The 16,522-nt window shown below is 43.6% G+C and overlaps 1 non-coding gene across 1 annotated transcript; it reads left to right on the top strand.

The window, feature by feature from the left end:
- Positions 1-1,244: 1,244 nt before the first annotated feature.
- On the top strand, positions 1,245-1,366 carry LOC117069154. The gene has a single exon (XR_004431404.1). It is a non-coding gene; the product is annotated as a small nucleolar RNA SNORA26 (small nucleolar RNA).
- The last annotated feature ends 15,156 nt before the right edge of the window (positions 1,367-16,522 follow it).

Below are 16,522 nucleotides of genomic sequence, written 5' to 3'. Positions count from 1 at the left end.
TAGTCGTTCTTCCTTTTCAAAGGTTTAAATACAGGAAGTGCTTAGAAATAAAAATGTCCCCCATGGACTTTTGATGTCAGACTGAGCAGATAAAATAGATGATATTTTATCAAATTTACCAAGATTATAAGAGAGTATGGAATAAATTGCTTAATGTTTGCATGGGTGCACATGCCCTTTGGAATTCTCATTGGGCTTCCTAGAGATTATTCATGCACCCCCAAATATTTATTGACAGTTTACTCAGTGCCAGGCACTGTGCTATGCAGTAAGGCTACCCAGAGGAAGAAGAGAGATGTGATCATTGTCCTTTGGAGCTTGGAAGTAGGAGAGGCAGATCTGAATGAAATGTTGAACAACTATAGAAATATAATTTGTAATAAGGGCTCAGAGTAAAAACTAGAGTATTCTAAGAGTGTATAAGAGGGGGCGTCCATGAGCAAAAGGACTAATGAGCAAAGACATGAAGGAAGAACACACGTGAAGAGAATGTGTGTGTGTGTGTGTGTGTGTGTGTGTGTCTTGGGAAGAAGGAAGGGAGAGGAATTGTTTGGGGTTTAAGAAACAAAGACAGTGTAGCAGCAGTGCAGAGAGCAAGAGGAAGAATGGTATACTCGGATGCTATAGACAGTGGCCAGGAGCCTTGGAAAATATTCTTTTCTTTTTTGAAAGAACAGTAAGAATCCATTAAAGGATACTAAGTAAGGGGACAGTAATCAGATTTACACTCTTAAGAGATATTTTGATTGTTGTATGGAGATGAGATTCAGAAGGGAGTCTGTGTGGAAGCCAAGAGATCCATTAGGAGGGTGTAGTAGAATCGTGGCTTGGACTAAGCTAAGCTGGTAGTAGAGTACATGGAGAGAATGAATGGATTTGATAATTATTTAGGTGATCAAAACAGTGGGACTTGGTGATGGACTGGCTATAGGAGGAGGGGGAAAGGAAGCTGGCATCAAGGATATGTCCAGGTTTCTAGCTCACATAAATGAGTGGGTGGTGGTGTCACTCATGGATATGCCCTCATGCTGGGGGAGGGCATTGGTGTAGAGACTCAAGAGTTCAGTGTTGAACATGTTAGCATGAGGGACCTTTGAGACCACCTTTGAGATGAAAGTAAGTAGCTGAGTATCAGGACTATGTTTAGGAAAGCAGGCTGGGCTAGAGATGAACATGTGAGAACCATCTTAGCCTTGGATTGAGCTACGATTAGATGGTGTCAGAAAAGCTAGAAGCCTTTTCCCATGCCCTTTTAAGGCTGACACAATGCCTTAAGAGCTTAACACAGAAAGGTAAAGTAAGTTTCCATAAAACCCAGAGACGATATTGCAAAATTCCTCTTTGGATCATGTCCGGAGTTACAGCTGAAAAAAAAAAAAAAAGAAAAGAAAAAGAAGAGGAGAATGCAAAATGAGCCTCAGGCAGCTCCAAAATTCCTCCTCTGTAAAACTGTCTCCACCACAAGTTGTGGCCCTTGGCCCATGCAGTTCTTCTGTGTGCCATGTGTGATATATTTGCACCTCACTGCTGATGTACTATTTCTCTTTTCCAGTCCAAACCTTTCTTTTTACCCTCGGATTGGATAATTTCATATCTTTTGTTTTCAAGCTTGCTAATTCTTTCCTCTGTTTGATCAAGTCTGCTGTTGAAGCTATGTAATGAGTTTTTCAGTTCAATTATTCTAGTCTCTATTCCTAGAATTTCTATCTGATTTTGTTTAATTATTCCTATTTCTTTGTCAAATTTCTAATTTTGTTCCTTGATTGTTTTCCACTTTTTTTTTTTTTTGAGATGGAGTCTCACTCTGTTGTCTAGGCTGTAGTGCAGTGGCATGATCTCAGCTCACAGCAACCTCCGCCTCCTGGGTTCAAGCGATTCTCTTGCCTCAGTCTCCCAAGTAGCTGGGATTACAGGTGTACACCACCACGCCTGGCTAATTTTTGTATTTTTAGTAGAGACAGGGTTTTGCCATGTTGGCCAGGATGGTCTTGAACTCCTGACCTTATGATCTGCCTGCCTTGGCCTCCCAAAGGGCTGGGATTACAGGTGTGAGCCACCACACCCACCCTGTTTTCCAAGTTTTATTTAATTTTCTATTTGTATTTTCTTGTGATTCACTTCACTTGTTTAAGAGGATTCTGAATTCTCTGTCTCACATTTCATAGATTTTCAATCCTTCTGGGCCTGTTGTTAGAACTTTGTTGTTGTTGTTGTTGTTGTTTTGGTGACGTCGTATCTCCCTGAGTTTTCACAATCTTTGCATCTTTACACTGATGTTTGCCTATCTGAGGAAACAGGCACCTCTTCCAGTTTTCGCAGGTGTTCTTTGCTTGTGTTAGACCTTTACTACTTAGTACTGGAATTTAAACACTGGCCTGTTGTTTCTCCCCATTTTGGGGAGGACTTACAATGGGCACCAGAACTAAAACACTGCACTGGAGCTAAATTGTTGCTTTGTCATTGTTTCTTGGTCTAGCGAAAACTTATAGTAAGCACAGGAGGCTGAATGTTGCCCCAGAACTATATGGCCACCCTGCCATATGGGAAAGACTTAAGCAGGTACTGGAACTTAATCCTAACCTTTTCGTTGTTTCTGGGCCAAGGAAATGCTTTCTGCAAGTACCTGGGCATTGTGGAAAATCCAGCCAGGCATTTGGGCCTTTCCACGGAGTGTGCCCCATGCAGCACTATGACTCCAGCCAGTCTCTTCAACATGGCATCCCCACCAATCAGAGCACAGAGTAGCCACCAAGATCCAAGTGCCAGTACTGCAATCAGCATCCCGCTGTTTGTCTCCAAGTCATCCCAGGTGGTTCAGCCCTCCCAGCACTCCCAGTGGTTCCCACGGGACAGAGTGGGCTTCCCTTGAAGATTCCCAGACCATGGGGAGATCAAATGCCACCCCTAATTCCCTCCTCTAACTCCTGAAACAACGGATTGGGGTAAATTCTCTGTTCATAGCATTCTGCCTGGTTAGGGGAGGGGACAGCACAGTCTGAAATGATGACTTCCCTTATGGGTCACAGATTCTCTCAATTCTGTAGGTCCAGGGTTTTCTCTGCTTCTCCTCCAAGTGCTGGTGTGTTGGTGAACTCAGGGTGGTATTCTGGTCTTGAATAGTTTCCAGTTGTATTTTTCTGAGAGGAGTGATGCCAAGGGACCTTCTACTCTGCCATCTTGGTGACATCACACCAGTCCAAACTTTTCATTAACACATCATCTACATAGTTTGTATCCTTGCTAAGGATGTACAATCTGAATCTAATTATCAGAAAACGATCAGACAAATTGAGATTACGGAGCAATATACAAGTCAAGTAGTGTGGCGCTTTCAAAAGTGTCCATTTCATTAAAGACAAAATGAAATTAAATTAAAACAAAAAACAAGGAGACAGGCCAGGGGCAGTGGCTCATGCCTGTAATCCCAGCACTTTGGGAGGCCGAGGAGGGTGGATCACCTGAAAGGTCAGGAGTTCCAGACCAGCCTGGCCAACATGGTGAAACCCCATCTCTACTAACAATACCAAAACTAGCTAAGCACAGTGGCAGGCACCTGTAATCCCAACTACTGGGCAGGCTGAGGCAGGAGAATTGCTTGAACCCGGGAGGTAGAGGTTGCGGTGAGCCAAGATTGTGCCACTGCACTACTGTCTGGGCAACAGAGTGAGACTCCGTCTCAAAAACAAAACAAAAGAAACAAGGAGACAGTTCTGGAATCTTGATTTAAGGAAACCAAGGAGACATAACAACCAAAGGAATACATGACCCTTGATTGGATCCTCCTAAATTGAAAGGAAAAAATTATAAGGGTTATTTTAAGGACAATAGGGAAAATTGAAACATGGTATATTAGATAATATTATTGTATCAATGCTAAATCTCTTGGGGGTGATCATGCTATTGGAGTTATGTAGGAGAATGTCCTGGTTCTCAGGAGGTATGTACTGAAGTGTTTGGGGATGACATGTTTGCAACTTTCAACTGGTTCAGGAAAAAAAAAAAAAGTACATACAGATAGAAATGATACAAATATGGGAATGTATTAACAAATTGGAGACTCTAAGTGAAAAATATATGAGTATTCATTGTACTACTCTTGTAAATTTTCTTTAAGTTTTAAATTTTTCAAAATAAAAAGTTAAAGAAATTGCAATGACTTCTAAGACCAACTATCCAGAGTTAGGCCAAACTTCATAAGCTATGGGTATAATCTTCCACAAGACACAAGACTGCCCTCACATCAGACACCAGCTGCAAGTTTGGGGGTCCCCAGGCCACTCTCACATCTGACCAACTGGCTACAAACTCGGGAGTTCTCGTTACCCCCTCAAGTTTGATAATTCACTGGAATCACTCACAGAACTCAGGAAAGTTCTGTCCTTACAATTATAGTTTTATTATAGCACAAGGATATGAATCAGAACCAGCCACAAGGAGAATACATAGGCCAAGGTCTGAGAGGGTTCCAGATGCAAAACTTCCCTTGTCTTCTCCTAGTGGAGTCAGGGCTCATTGCCCTCCCCGCACATAATATGTGACAATACACAAGGTATTGCCAATCAAGGAAGCTCACCCCAGTTAGTGTCCAGAGCTTTTATTGGGGTCTTACTTTGTAGGCGTGATCGATTGAATCATTGGCTATGCCCCACCTACTTCTCCTCCTCTGAGGAGTGATATCACATGGCTGAAAGCCCCATTCCTCTAATCACACCATGGTTCTTCCTAGTGTGGCCTGCTCCCATCCTGAGTCATCTCATTAGCTTAAACTATCGAGGTCCACCATACAAAACAGAGACACTCCTTTCATTCAGAAAATTCCAATTATTTACAGGTTATCTACCTTCTAAGAACCCAGGACAAAGGCAAGCCAACTTTTTCATTTTTTTTGTCCAGGCTGAAGGGCAGTGGCACGATCTCAGCTCACTGCATCCTCCACCTCCCAGGTTCAAGCAATTCTCCTGCCTCAGCCTCCACAGTAGCTGGGATAACAGGCACCCGTCACCATGCCCAGCTATTTTTTTTTTTTTCTGTATTTTCAGTAGAGACAGGGTTTCACCAAATAGACCAGGCTGGTCTCAAACTCCTGACCTCTGGTGATATGCCCACCTTGGCCTCCCAAAGTGCTGGGATTATAGGCATGAGCCACTGCCCCTGGCCCAACTTTTTTATTATACAGAATTACGAGTTTAAAAAAATTTGTGTATGCAAATATTTAAAACATCCATCCAGCACCACAGTAGGTGGGCCTAGAGCACTAGAATTAAAAAAGAAAAATAAATAAATAAATACTAGACTCCAGGGATATTGTTTCAGCTCCATGCTCCCTCCAAACAGCGGCACAATCTGTTTGCATCTTGAATTTGAAGAGGCCACTCAGGTGTCTCAACAATTCCCATTTCAAAGGCATTAGGATAAGTCATTTCACTTTTCTACGCCGGGCCAGCCACAAACAGTAAATATACAGTTGTGTAGGAGTGACAAATGAAAGGAAATAATTTACATCTGTTGCCCAATACTTCCCAATTCAATTTACTATGCCAAATTCTTATGATAATCACAGCCTATACTACTTCAGTCAAATCAGATCCCTCTAACTCTCCAACCCAAACAGGGAGGAAGTCAGGATTGATGAGCAGTGTGAAAAATCACTGTATAATTGCAAATTAGAACCATAATCAGCCCTCTGGACCTTAAGCCCTCTTCATCACTATGCTGTGAACCAAGATGACTTCTTGTGAATATATCTGCGGGAGAAAAACGCCAAAGCACTGACAGAGAGTAAACCCTTGTTCCTAGACCCTGTGGAGAGAACAGAGGGAAGAAATGTCTGTAAAAAAATGAAACGAGGAGGCTTGTTATTCAACAAATGGGGACTCCAGGAGATTAGTGTTCTCTCTATAGATAGTTTTTAATTATTTATTTATTTTATTTATTTATTTATTTATTTTTTTTTTTGAGATGGAGTCTCACTTGGTCGCCCAGGCTGGAGTGCAACGGTGCGATCTCAGTTCACTGCAACCTCTGCCTCCTGGGTTCAAGCGATTCTCCTGCCTCAGCCTCCTGAGTAGCTTGGATTACAGTGTGTGCCACCACACTCAGCTAATTTTTTTGTATTTTTAGTAGATATGGGATTTCACCATGTTGGCAGGCTGGTCTCAAATTCCTGACCTCATGATCTGCCCACCTCGGACTCCCAAAGTGCTGGGATTACAGGCATGAACCACTGCGCCCAGCCACTAGTTTATTTTTAAATACGAAAGTGATGACCAGGTGTGGTGGCTCATGCCTGTAATCCCAGCACTTTGGGAGGCCGAGGCAGGTGTATCACCTGAGGTCAGGAGTTCAAGAACAGCCTGAACAACATGGTGAAACCCTGGCTCTACTAAAAATACAAAAAATTACAAGGGCGCGGTGGTGGGCACCTTTAATCCCAGCTGCTCAGGAGGCTGAGGCAGGAGAATGGCTTGAACCCGGGAGGCACAGGTTGCAGTGAGCCAAGATGGTGCCATTATACTCCAGCCTGGGCAACAAGAGCAAAACTCTGTCTCGAAAAGAAGAAAGAAGAAAGAAAGAAAGAAAGAAAGAAAGAAAGAAAGAAAGAAAGAAAGAAAGAAGAAAGAAAGAGAAAGATGCATGCATGTGGTATTTTTTGTTTTTTGTGTGTGTTGTTGTTGTTCAAACAGTAAAAGGACTGACATTCAAAATATTTAATGACTGTTGCAACTAGGGCACAGACCAATCAGGATGACGGATTCAAAGCCACTACGCTGTACTGGGGAGTACCTACTGCACAGCAGGTTGGATACACAACAAAGAAAGAGGTCTCTCACCCCAGACTCCCAGCTGCACTTGCCAGAGGTAACCACGTTTACTTCTTAGGACTTATTCCAGAAATGTTTCATGCATCTACCAGCATATCCCTGTGCCTATATATCCCTTTTTGTCTAGAGCATTGCTTTTGAAAACACCATACTGTTCTGTAGCATAGTTATTTCTTTTAACAACGTATTTTGGCCAGGTACTGTGGCTCACACCTGTAATCCCAACACTTTGCAAGGCCGAGAAATTTGCCCGGTATGCTGGTATGCGCCTGTAGTCCCAGCTACTCAGGAAGCTGAGATGGGAGGATCAGTTGAGCCCAGGAGTTCAAGGCTGCAGTGAGCTATGATCCAGCACTCCAGACTGGAGGACAGAGTGAGACAAACAAACAATGTATCTTAGACATTGTTTGCTCTACATCTGTAGCTCATTTTTGTTACACTTTAGCAATGCTACTCAAAGTTTGGTCTGTTTACCAGTGCAGAAACTGTTTGCTACTGGCTTGAGAAAAGATAAGGGAGGAGCTTGCACCAGAATGCAAATCAACTATGTCTCTAAGTGCACTGTTGATTTCTGCTGATACATACCCATGACCATTGAACAACACAGGGTTGGGGCAATGATCCCCTAGGCAATCGAAAATCCACCCATAACTTTTGACTATCCCCAAAACATAACTATTAATATCCTACTGTTAACTGGAAACCTACCAGTCGACATAAACAGTGGATTGACACATATTTTGTATGCTATATGTATTATATGCTGTATTATTACAATAAGGTAAGCTAGAGAAAATAAAATACTAATAAAATAAGGAAAACGTATTTGCAATTGGTTAATTGGAAGTAGACTGTCATAAAAGTCTATATCTTCACCATCTTCACAGTGAGTAGGCTGAGGAGGAGGAGAAGGAGGAGGAAAAGAAAACTTTGATCTTGCTGCCTCTGAGGTGGAAGAGGTGGAGAACGGGAAAGGGAGGTAAGACAGGCAGGCATATTTGGTCTAATTTTTATTGAAAAAATCTACATATAAATGGACTTGTGCAGTTCAAACCCATGTTGTTCAAGGGTCAACTATAGATATATATTTTTTTTTGTCAGAAAGATTCTCTTGATAAAGTCATGATTTACATTCTGGCTCAAGTTCCTTATCTCCTAGTAGATCAGCAACAAACAACAGACTGTCTATTTTGAGAAGCACAGCCCCAGAGCATATACTTTCATAAGTTCTTTAACCAGTCCCCTCTTGATGAGTAATTGGGTTCACACAAGTGAACATTCTCATATGCACACATCTTCATGCACTTGGGAGAGGATTTCCATAGCAGAGTCCTAGGAGTGGTATCGAGGTTGTGCAATTGATGAAAAAGCTGGTTATGATGGTGCCAGAGAGTTAGAAGTGACCTCAGAGTCATTTCTAAATCAAAAATAATAGGTTATTCAACATGAAATTGAGTCATCCAATTGTCACATTTCATTGATGAGAAAGCCAAAACCACAAAGGTAAAAGCAAGGCCCAAAGTCAGTGTCAGGAATGGGCCCAACTACTCTGAAAGGCACTGGGTGTCAGCAGAACAACGACCTACACACAAGGCCTTAGGGCCTGAGCTAAGGGGATGGATGGGTTGACTCTCTCTCCTCCAGCAGTATAGCTGGAAACAAGGGTACTTCAGGGTCACCCTAGGGCCTAATCTATAGGAATCTAGGTTCTGTTTTAATGGGTGCTGCTGAGCTTCCTAGGAACACCTGTGAAGGAGACTTTGGAGCACACTGCTTAGGCCTGTCTTAAACTGCCCCATGGAGGAAAGAAGGAAAAGGTCACATTAGACCAGGATATCCTAAGAAGGCAGAAAATTTATTAATACCTGGAACTTTGAAAAGTTCAGTGATAGTGGGCTCTGGTCAGAGAAAAAGAGGAACAGTAAAAAGGAACTAGGAGCAAATGAAGGATCGAAATGATAGAGAACAGAGCCGTATAAGACATGGATGAGGTAGAGGTTCCACAAAAGCTAAAATAGTGGTCACAGATTTAAAAGGAGAAACAGAGCAGTGAAGTCCTGGAAGCCAAGAGAGAAACGTTCCAAGAAGAAATAAGCAGACAGCAACAGCAAAAGTTGCAGAGGACTCAAATGAGATGAGGACTTTAAAAGAACCCATGGATGTGGCAACATGGAAGCCACTGGCAGCCTCGTGGAATCACTTCAGTAAAGCAGGGACAGCAGAATTCAGACTGCAGTGGATGGAGAAGGGGATGGGAAGTGAGAAAATTGAGCCACTGAGTGTAGACGGTAATTCTTGGACAGACTGGTTGGGAAAGAAGAGAGAAAAAAAGGAGAGTAGAAGGTGGCTGCTAGGGGACATAAGAGTGTATCCTGTAACATCTTTACTCAACCTCTGTGTGCACAGGCAGGTCACTCACTCTCAGGGCCAGAGGTCACTGGGGAGAGAAAGGGGAGTCCCAGCTTCCTGTACCAGCCTTCACTGAATCGTGGTTCCCTTAAGATTTGTATAAATTATCCATAGTAATAGAACTCTGTGCCCATACTGTTTACAAGATGTGTGCATGAGGTATGATAATAACAATAGCCACCATTTATTGAGAACATATTTATGCAAAGCTAAGAGCTTTGCATAAATTATCTCATTTAATCCTTACAACAACTCTGCGAGGTAAGCCTTATACTTTTTTCTTCAATTCGAAAATGGTAAAACCTGAGACACAGAAGGCTTAATTAGCCTGCTACAGGTCATCCAGCAAATAAATGCAGCAATGGGATTCAAACCCCAGTTCATCACACTCCAATGCCTGTGCTCCTATTAAGCCAGAGTCCCACAAGCTGGACTCTATTAATCACACGCAATAGGCTCACGTGGGGAGCTTTTCAAAAATCCAGAAGCCCAGGTTCCATGAAAGATCTACTGACTTTTTTTAAATGAAAACTGGAGCCCAGAATCTGAAGTCTCCACAAATGATACTATCAAGCTCTGCAAATGATTCCTATGCTCATGGAAGTCTTCTAAGGCAAAGTATCTACCTCCTTACTGTGTGAGCTGCCTGCCCTTGGTCTTCATCCACCTTAGAATTCACACGGGCTTCCTGAGGATAAAGACAGCCTGGCCTGCTTGTTTGAGATAAAGTAGCTTCCCAAGGCCTTCACCTGGACCTACTAAGTGAGCATGTCCACGGGGAAGGCCAGCAGTCTGTGATATATATTTAGCAAGCTCCCCAGGCAATTACTATCTTCAGAGAAGACTGAGAAACTCTGTCCAGTCATTCACAGCTAAAAGTATCCCACGTGCTATCCTGGGTTCTAATCTAGGTTCTAACACTTAATCATTCCAAGCTTCACTTTCCTATAAAATGGGCATAAATGTGCCTGCCTGGCAGCGCTATTGTGAAGAATAGATACCGTACCAATTGAGGATTAGAATTACCTGCTTACAACAAAAACAAATAACAATGGCTTAAACAAGGGAGTTTATTTTTCTCTCAGGTTAAAGTCTAGAGGTAAGCAATCCAGGGCGGGTATGAGGTCTGGGAGGAAAGACTCTTGCTATTAGTCTGCCCTTTCATCAGTAACACATCGCCTCTTGACACAAAACGGCAACTGAGGCTGCAGCTATTTTGTCTACAGCCCTGGGTAAAGAGAAGAGAAGAAGGGATTCACCACCCAGGCAGGCCAGATCCCCTTACGGAGTATATCTAGAAGGTCCTCGTGATACTTCCGGTTTATATTGCACTGATCAGAACTTAGATACAGGCCCACACCTAGTTGCAAAGAAGGTTAGGATCTTTTTGTTCAGTATCAGGTCTTTGCCACCCCAAATAAATCAGGCCTCTGTTATTTAAAGAAAAAAAAAAGAGAGGAGAATAAATATTGGTGTTTCAGCCAGGCTCAGTAGCTCACGCCTGTATTCCCAGCCCTTTGGGAGGCCGAGGCAGGTAGATCACCTAAGGTTAGCAGTTCAAGACCAGCCTGCTCAACATGCAGAAACCCCATCTCTACTAAAAGTACAAAAATCAGTGGGACATGGTGGTGCACGCCTGTAGTCCTAGCTACTTGGGAGGCTGAAGCACAAGAATTGCTTGAACCCAGGAGGCAGAGGTTGCAGTGAGCTGAGATCATACCACTGCACTCCAGCCTTGGCGACAGAGCAAGATTCTGTCTCAAAAAAAAAAAAAAAATTGGTGTCTCAGTCACAAGAATGTGCCTCTGCAAACTTCTCACTGCAGGGCGCTGAGGGCACCAGCTGCTGTGCTTTAAAATCTACTGGCCACACCTCCCCTGGAATGCACCCCACCAATGACTGAGTGCTGAGTACAGAGTCAGACCTAGTTCAAACAGACAAGAGACTCCTTTGTTAGCTGACTTTGGCTCAAGACTCCCTGAGGGTTTTGAAGAACCTTTGTTAGAATGCACCTTCCTTCTACTGCAGGGCAATACGGAATGCCAACCCAGCCTTCTCTCCCTCTCTCCTTTTCTTGGGGCCAGTGGCTCTCCTGGCCTTGTCTAACTCCCTCCCTCCTTCCTTTCACACAAGCATTTCCCCTTGTAAAATAACTGCATGTTTCATCCCATCTTGGTGTCCGTTTCTCAAAGCAGCTGACTAACAAAAATGGCAAGGCAATTCACAGTTCCCAGCACAGTTCAGTAACGCACATAACACCTGTGGAACTCTTTGATGGGAATGGAGTAGACAATAAATAATAGCTGTGCAGGGGGAGAAGGAGGAAGTAGTACAGGGCCAACCATGGAGAAAGGAATGTTTTACTGAAAGGTGGGGACACAGGGTCTGAGGCAAATCACTGTTTGATTCTCCTTCACCCCCAAAGTATCTCCATTACGGTAACATTTGGTTAACCACAGCATCAAAATCAGTGTGAAGAGGGGTATATAGATTCAGGTAATTGTCATAAACCTGTAATCGAGGCCAAAGCAGGAGGATCGCTTGAAGCCAGGAGTTCAAGTCCAGGCTGGGCAACATGGCGAGACCCTGTTGCTACAAAAAAATACAAAAAATAGCTGGGTGTGGTGACGTGACCCTGTAGTCCCAGCCACTTGGGAGGCTGAGTAGGGAGAATCACTTGAGCCTGGGAGGCAGAGGTTGCAGTGAGCCAAGATCGTGCCACTGTACTCCAGCCTGGGTGACAGAGAGAGATTCTGTCTCACAAAAAAAAAAAAAAAAAAAAATTGTTATCACAGTACAACTGAACTGGGATTAGTTCACCAATCATTTCAAGTCATTTTTCAACAAAAACAAAAAGGAAAAAACGCAGTGGTGCAAGCCCCAAGACAAAATCGCACAAAATAAACCCAATGTCCCAAGCAACTCTGGTTCTCATACTGGAAAAACGGTGACCAGATTATTTGTGATGGTGATGTAAGAACACTATTTCCATAAGAACTGCTCAGTGTGGAAGCAAAAGCACAATCCCTACAAAAATAATAAAGAATTTCAGCTGGGCATTCACACCTGTAATCCCAGCACTTTGGGAGGCCAAGGTGGGCAGATCACCTGAGATCAGGAGGAGTTCAGGACCAGCCTGGCCAACATGGTGAGGCCTCGTTTCTACTAAAATACAAAAATTAGCCAGGCATGATGGCGAGTGCCTGTAATCCCAGCTACTCGGGAGGCTGAGGTAGGAGAATCGCTTGAACCCAGGAAGTGTAGGTTGCAGTGAGCTGAGATTGCACTATTGTACTCCAGCCTGGGCGACAGAGTGAGACTCTGTCTCAAAGAAATAAAGAAAAAAAAATAGTAATAATAATAAAGAATTTCAAGGAGAAAACACAGGGTGAGAGAAGGTGGAGTGGGGGCACAAGGTGGATGTGAATCTGTATATGACACAAAAGTTCCCCGGGACTTAACCGACATCATGTATGTGGCACATGGTAGGAGTGTAATAAATGACGGTTGCCCAGATACATGAATAGCTCCCTCATGGTTGTAGATCACCACTCACAGATCCATTAAAGAAATATTTGTAGGCCGGGCGCGGTGGCTCATGCCTGTAATCCCAGCACTTTGGGAGGCCGAGGCGGGTGGATTACAAGGTCAGGAGATGGAGGCCATCCTGGCCAACATGGTAAAACCCCCTCTCTACTAAAAATACAAAAATTAGCCAGGCATGGTGGCAGGCGCTTGTAGTCCCAGCTACTCAGGAGGCTGAGGCAGGAGAATCACTTGAACCTGGAAGGCAGAGGTTGCAGTGAGCTGAGATCGCACTTTAGCTTGGGCAACAGAGCAAGAATCCGTCTCAAAAAAAAAAAAAGAAGAAAGATTTGTAGAAAGCCTACCACGTGCCAGGTTCCATACTAGGCACCAATGATGTCACCATGAATAAGAAAGTTGAAGTCCTCGCCCCTACAGTCCTTCAGAGACATCTCCTTTGCAGACATTTTACATGGATCCCTCTACCTCTGTCTTTCCACATTCACAGACTGAATGCGAACCCACATCTATCAGACTTAAAGCTCATACGGGCTGGTCCAATGGTAATGTGTTATCCAAATTTATTAACATCAGTGTCACTAAGATTGCTATGCAACTCCCTACTGCTAAATTTGATTTGTCTTTTGAAAAATTAAAGTAAAAGTTGGCCAGGCACGGTGGCTTACACCTATAATCCCAGCACTTTGGGAGGCCGAGGTGGGCGGATCACGAGGTCAGGAGATCGAGACCATCCTGGCTAACATGGTGAAACCCTGTCTTTACTAAAGTACAAAAAATTAGCCGGATGTGGTGGCAGGCACCTGTAGTACCAGCTACTTAGCTACTCGGGAGGCTAAGTCAGGAGAATGGCATGAACCCAGGAGGCAGAGCTTGCAGTGAGCCAAAATCACACCATTGCACTCTAACCTGGGTGACAGAGCGAGACTGCATCTCAAAAAAAAAAAAAAAAAATTTAAAGTAAAGTAAAAGTTAAAAATAATGCCCATTCGAATTGCTTCTGAAATATTCTCTTGATCTCTGAAACCAAGTAGACTCACCCATGTAGAATCATCCTTGATGCAACCTTGGATTTCTATTGGCCTTTGTATTCGTCATCTATTGTTGCTTAACAAATTATCCCAAAACTTAACAGCTTAAAATAACAAGCATTTATTATCTCATAGAGCCAAGGAGTGACTTAGCTGCATGGCCTGGCTCATGGTCTCTCATGAGGTTTCTTGCCATCAAGGTGTTAGCCAGGGATTCAATCTCCAAAGGCTTGACTGGGGCTGGAGGATCTGCTCCCAAGGTGGTACTCTGACATGACTAACAAGGTGGCACTGGCTGTTGACAGTAGGCTCAGTTCTTTACTACATGGGTCTCTCCTTAAGGCTCCTAATGACATGGCAGCTGGCTTTCCCTAGAGCATGACAGGAAGACAGAGACAAAACCAGAGACAGAGAGACCAAGAGACAAGTTATGATGTATTTTAACCTGATCTGAGAAGTGACATATCATAACTTCTCCTGCATTCTGATTTTGGTGTTTTGTTTTTGTTTTTGTTTGTTTGTTTGTCTGAGACAGGGTCTTGATCTGTCACCCAGGTTGGAGTGCAATGGCATGAACATAGTTCACTGCAGCCTCAATCTCCTGGGCTTAAGCAATCCTCCCGCCTCAGCCTCTGTAGTATCTGGGACTACAGACTCACACTACTATGCCTGGCTAGTTTTTGTAGTTTTTTTTTAGAGACAAGGTCTCATTTTGTTGTCCAGGCTGGTCTCAAACTCCTGGGCTCAAGCAATCCTCCTGCCTCGGCCTCCCAAAGTGCTGGGACTACAGGCATGAGCCACTGTGCCCGGCCCCGCTTCTCCTGCATTCTGCTGGTGACACAGACCATTGCTGGTACTATGTGGGAGGGGACCAGATAGAGTTTGCCAACCCGGAGGCAGGATCATTGGTGGCCGTCTTAGAAACTGGTTACCACAGTCTCCAAAAAGAACCCCCTCTCCCCAAACTCCACCTAAACTCTGGAACAGAGAGGTGCGCAAATTTCACTGTTTCAAAATACAGAGGCACACAGCAAATAGTGAATTTAATCTGTCCTGGAAACTCATGTTTTAAGCCCAGTGGAACTGCTTTTCCTCAATTATACTTGAGCATCATGCCAACAGCCTGCACAGAAGGACATTATAAGAAAGAGCTCCAATTAAGTCATTGCTGTATTGCATTACTGTTCAGTCAGCTGACTCCCGGGAAAAATCTCTCTTCGGTCTCAGGGTCAGGAAAAGTTGAGCTTCTCCCAAATATTTGTTTTTCTCATATAAAATCTAGAATTTTGTTACCACTCACATTTCCCTCTTTACTTTGGCCACGCGGAAGCTCAGAGCCAAACGTGTAAGTAAGCCTTTGCTGGTGTTGAGATTTTTGAGCTAATGTCATCTGGGAGTTATTTCTTCCACTTGTTTTCTATTTTCTCTAACTCCCTCAACTTTTTGTCTTATCCTTTTGTATATTTTGTACTTTGGTAATTCCCCTCAAAGCTTTTGTGGATTGAGATGGAGTTTACACAGTAAAATTAGTTTTTGCCCAAAAGACTGATGACCTGCATGTGCCATCTAGTGGTGAGAGAGACAACTGCAAGAATAGAAATCTCCCTCATTTTTCAGATGTGTTTTGGATGGAGAGTGGGGAGTAGTGGGCAAGGGAAGAGGAGGGAGACCAGGCCTCCTCTGTGCACTTTGTCAGGAAATTGAGACTGCTGAATATTAAGAAGCCTCTAGGCAGGGCCAAGGAGCAGGTGATTCAATGGCTGGAACTGAAAATGATTTATCGGAATCTGAAGAAAAAATCAAAAAATAGTGAAGAATGAAGGCACTGGCAGTGGAAGCGTTAAGAAAAAAAAGTGTTAGTAAAAGTAAACAATGAAAATAGACCTGATTCAAGCAAGTAATCACTTGAAAGGTGCTTAATGTAGGTTGATTGCAGATGTGACCAGCCATTTTTTAAACATTCACATTAACTGTAGAAAGAAGGTTAGAATCCAGTGTTTTTATTTTACTTCAGAGAAAACTGGGGCACAGAAGCACTGAGCACTTGTTCAAAGTCATACAGTCTGTGAGTCCCAGGTCCAGGGCAACTCCTGGACCAGTCCTCTTTACCCAGCACCACCCTACTTCTAACTGTATGTAGCAGATGCTCATTTGGGCTTTCATTTTGCACACAGGATTTCAAAATAAAAATGAGGTCATCACATAAAAATGCTGGATCCAGCATATTTTCAACGAATTATTACTAGTTGGTTTTGTAGCTACATCTTGACCTACCCCCAAAATGTCAGGGTGGCGGTTCAAAGCACTGGCTTCATTCATCTTCACCATGTGGCAAGTCATTAGTTCACAATGACAGAGAAGGATTCCAGAAGCCAATGGCAGTAGGTGAGGAAGCCCCAACCTGGGGAAGAGAAAGTAAATTCAGTCATCTACCATGTTAACCTAGCATCTGCTCTGGGCCAGGTTCCAGGCAGGATGCTGGGGTGGCAATATCAACAATGCACTGGCAATGTCTGGAGCTATATGTATCCCGTCTCCCTGTACCCTGACATGTGTTCTTGGACACAATTTCAGCTAAAACTGAGGCATAGCTTGGATCTGGAGGGCCCTTGAAGACTTAACCCAGGGATCTACAGTCTCAGGTTGAATGTCTTGGAAACAGCCTGAAGTCAGGGACCACCGAGGGGGCTGGAGATACTGTCTAAAAAGGAACATGAG

The sequence above is a fragment of the Trachypithecus francoisi genome, unplaced genomic scaffold (genome assembly GCF_009764315.1).
Source record: "Trachypithecus francoisi isolate TF-2019V2 unplaced genomic scaffold, Tfra_2.0 Lachesis_group21, whole genome shotgun sequence".
Lineage (NCBI taxonomy): Eukaryota > Metazoa > Chordata > Mammalia > Primates > Cercopithecidae > Trachypithecus > Trachypithecus francoisi.
The sequence above is the reverse complement of the archived record's forward strand: the minus strand, read 5'-3'. Positions and strand labels throughout refer to the sequence as shown.